Source organism: Lithobates pipiens, unplaced genomic scaffold (assembly GCF_037356315.1).
Source record: "Lithobates pipiens isolate NorthernLeopardFrog02 unplaced genomic scaffold, aLitPip1_a1.2 Scaffold_23, whole genome shotgun sequence".
In the NCBI taxonomy this organism is placed as follows: domain Eukaryota; kingdom Metazoa; phylum Chordata; class Amphibia; order Anura; family Ranidae; genus Lithobates; species Lithobates pipiens.
Genome location: NW_027507785.1, coordinates 291,698,884 through 291,703,590, shown reverse-complemented (window position 1 = coordinate 291,703,590; position 4,707 = coordinate 291,698,884).

The window sequence follows — 4,707 nt, the reverse complement described above, 5'->3', positions numbered from 1 at the left end:
TTCACAATATAAAAAAAATTAGGCTAACTTTACTGTTGTCTTATTTATTAAAAAAAGTGAATTTTTCCCCAAAAAAGTGTGCTTGTAAGTACGGTGTGACAAAAAGTATTGCAATGACCGCCATTTTATTCTCTAGGGTGTTAGAAGAAAAATGGATAATGTTTGGGGGTTCTAAGTAATTTTCTAGCAAAAAAACTTGTTTTTAACTTGTAAACACAGAGTCTGAAAAAGAGGCCTAAAGGATTTGAGACAGCCTACATCCACAGAAGATCAGTGGTTAGTTCTTCAAGATGTTTGGAAAAATCAAAGTCTGCTGAGTTCCTTCAAAAACTGTGTGCAAGTGTACCTTAAAAGATTGGTGTTATTTTGAAGACAAAGGGTGGTCACACCAAATATTGAATGTATTTGGATTTCTCTTCTGTTCATTTACTTTCCATTTTGGTAATTGATAAATATAAACCAGTAACACTTCTTTTTCAGAAAGCATTCCTAACTTACAGCAGTTTTTCACACCGGCCTAAAACTTTTGCACAGTAGGGTGTATCAAAGGAGAAAGCATTAAAATACTTAGATTTTTAAATGGTGTAGCGTTAAACCACTGCCAGTTTATTTAACTTCTAGGGGACACTAGTGGTGATATCCCGATGCTCAAATTTCTGGGTCTACACACTAACTTTGGCCATTATGATAGATTCAGACTCTCCTGTTTTTTTATTGTATAATATGGAAAATGCAACAGGAGGTGCTGAAGCATTCAAGGGTTTGCAGAAACATTCACAATTCCCAGAACAGGAATTATGGCAGTGGGATCTCACTTTCGGAGTATTTAAAAGAGAAGCTCTTGTGGGTCACATGAGTGAACTTACTTTGCATGGACTGAACCTTTTAATTGCCTTTACATTTTTGAGCTGTCCTGGTGCTAAATTACCAATAAAATCTGTTTGGATGTCAAGCAGAAGCCAAATGGTGGCCATATGATAATCATGGGTGTACCTATCTTATTTTTCCTCAATATATAATCTATATATATATATATATATATATATATATATATATATATATATATATATATATATATATATATACACACACAATTGTTTTGCCTCCTATTTCTTTTTTAACCCGAATGTTTTTTTAATTTTTTTTATAAGGTGAGGGTTTGCATATATGTCTATGTCTTGTGTAAGCCTATAAAGACTTTTGTTGGTGTGTATTATCATATACCTTTGTATGTTTATTTGGCTTTATTGTGCAGGTTGGGTTCATCTTCTGACCCCTGTTAAGACCCTTTTTACAATACCTATCAGGTGTTTTTGCCTTATTGCCACCTTTTTGTTTCATTTAGCAGCTGTTTATTCTGTTACTCTCACCTTTTCCCACACTCACCCGGGAGACTGCCAATGTGGCCTTAAGTTGCCTGATGCGTTGGTGACAGTCCTGCTGGTGAGTACTTTTGCCCATGGGATCCTCTTCCTCCTGGCGGCCATGGTAGATGGGGATTAATGAACATATCTACTATTTGTATTGGGTCTGACTGACTGTAGTTATGGGGAGTCTCACCACTATGTTATTTACCTGGTGGTTTGCTCCATATTTTGCAGCCTTATTATGTTATCATGTTTTGTCATATGAAGATTTCTTATATGTATGTTTTTCTTATAGAAAATACATTTCTCTGAATTATACTCCTGAAGAAGCGATTTTCCGCAAAACAAGTAGCGTCTGTAACGAAAAAGACGAATATTAAATCCTCCATCTTGGGTTGATACATCTATTTATTTACAGTTTACATCAGAGGAATTCAATTGTTCAAGGTTGTTTCCTGTTATGGGTTACCCTGTACTGTATGTATGTCATATGTCTGTCTGTTCGGGTATTTTTTAATGAATTTTTCAATAAATTTGTAATTTTATAAAATAAGCTGTTTGAGCATTGTAAGTCCATACAGTACTTTGAAAGTCAGAGATTGTCCCAATTTCCTAGTTTTTTTTTGGTAGGGTTTGCATATACTTTACATGCACCATCCTGATTCTATCCTGTAATTCCATAAACTTCCTTATATACTATTAACACAGACACAGCCTCCAGTGGGAGCACATTACATTATCAAGGCATTCCTAATGCCTAAGGACAAATACAGAGATCCAATAGAAACCTGTAACATCTTCAATTGAGATGCTGGACTTATGAACAATTCATAGTTGAAGAGGTTCAGTCAGATGTTAATGGGGTGCAAAGGCTCTGGTGAGGCTGCTTTCAACACAGACCAGGTGCCCCTAAACTAGGCTACCCAGAAGTCCAGATATGGAAGATCTAGTGAGACTGGCAGACCAAGGAAACAAACTTTTGACCACTTGCCGACCACGCTATGGACGAATGACAGCAATCTCCAGTCATCCAATTCTGGGGGGGGGGGGGGGGGGCTGTCTATTAAAGTGGTTGTATACTCTTTTTTTTTTCACTTTTACCTACAGGAAAGCCTATAATGAGGCTTACCTGTAGGTAAAAAAAATATCTCCTAAACCTGTACATGTCAGCTCCCTCGGCGTGGATCGGGCCAGATGTTGGGGCCTCGTTCTAAGGTAAGTATTTCATAATGAGCTAGTATGCGGTGCATACTAGCTCATTATGCCTTTTGCTTTGCAGGTGGTAAAAAAAAAAAAAAAAAACATTAGCGGGTTTACTACCGCTTTAACATCCTTCCAAAACCATGTACCTCTCTTCGGACACAGCTGATCACAGATTGGGGTAAAGAGCCAATCACAGTAGCTCTTTACACAGCTTTCCAATCACAGCTGATCATGATGTAAACACACTTTCCGGTTATCGGCAAGCTTGTCTTCATGTGAGGAGAGGAGAGGAGACAACCAGAAGCCGGCTAGTGTGAAAGGGGTCTGAACTGATAATCAGGGAACTGATAATTAGTACTCAACAGTGCCCATCAGTGCTGCCTATCAGTGCCACATATCAGTGCATCCTCATCAGTGCCCACCAGTGCCGCATATCAGTGCCTCCTAAGCAGTACCCGGTATTGCCGCCTGATCAGTGCCCATTAGTGCTGCCTATCAGTGCCGCATATCAGTACCTCCTCTTCAGTGCCCATCAGTGCCTCCTCATCAGTGCCCACCAGTGCTGCATATCAGTGCCTCCTCAGCAGTACCCAGTAGTGCCATCTGATCAGTGCCCATCAGTACTGCCTATCAGTGTCAATCAGTGCCGCATATCAGTGCCTCCTCTTCAGTGCCCATCAGTGCCTCCTCATCAGTGCTGTATATCAGTGCCTCCTCAGCAGTATCCAGTTGCGTCGCCTGATCAGTGCCAATCAGTGCCACATATCAGTGCATCCTCATCAGTGCCGCATATCAGTGCCTCCTCGGCAGTACCAAGTAGTGTTGCCTGATCAGTGCCCATCAGTGCTGCCTATCAGTGCCGCATATCAGTGCCTCCTCAGCAGTGCCCACTAGTGCTGCCTTATCAGTGCCCATCAGTGCTGCATATCAGTGCCTCCTCATCAGTGCCCACCAGTGGCGCCTCATCAGTGTCCACCAGTTCCACCTCATCATTGCCCATCAGTGCAGCCTATGAGTGCTTATCAGTGCTACCTTTTAGCGCCCATCAGTACAGCCTCATCAGTGCACATCAGTGAAGGAGAAAATTTCCTGTTTGCTAAATTTTATAACAGAAAAACATTTTTTTTAAATGTTTGGTCTTTTATCATTTGTTTAGCAAAAAAATAAATAAATAAATTCAGTGGTGATTAAATATCAAAAGTAAGTTCAATTTGTGTGAAAAAAACCCTCTAACAATTTCATGTGGGTACAGTGGTGCATCACTGTACAAATGTCATTCAAAGTGTAACAGCACGGAAAGCTAAAAATTGGCCTGGGCAGGAGGGGGTAAAAGTGCCCAGTAGGCAAGCGGTTAATAAAATGTGTATTGCCCATGGTGTTTTATAACATAAAAATACATTGAAGCCAGGTTTACATATGTGAGGCCGTGGTTTCCAGCCTGGGGTTCACCGGTTCAGGTCAGAAGTTTGCACAGCACCCTTTTGGAATCTGCACCGTGGCCGCCCCGGACCTGTGTTGCGAGCCGGTCACGCTCGCATGTCGTGCGAATTGGATGCAGTGAAAACTGTATCCAATTTGCACAGACATGATCCCAGCCTAAACAGCAAACCAGATATTTTATGTTTTTTTGTTGTACCCTTCAGCTTGTCAAAATCAATGGCAGGCTGAAGTATGCTTCAGCTGTACACTGGGGTTGCAACCCCAACACTTTAGCGGCAACAGCTAAAAAATAAATAAATATATATATATATATATATATATATATATATAATATACTATACATATATTTTGCTATTAAATAACATTTCTAATCATATGAAGTTAATAACAAGAGTCCCCCTTTACATCAGAGACCAGAGAGTTCCCCTTTTACATCTACACTCGCAGAGTTCCCTTTCCCTGTAAGGGGGAACTCTGCAGATTCTGATGTAAGGGAGAACTCTGGGGACTCTGACATAAGGGATGCTCGGGGACTCTGATTTAAGGGGGAACACTGAGAACTCTGATGTACGGTGAGGACTCAGATTTAAGGGGGAACACTGTGGCCTCTGGTGTAAAGGGGGACTCTGATGTAAGGGGTGCTCTGAGAACCCTGATTTACCTTAGTGTACTCACTTAGAGGCATGAGATCGACAGA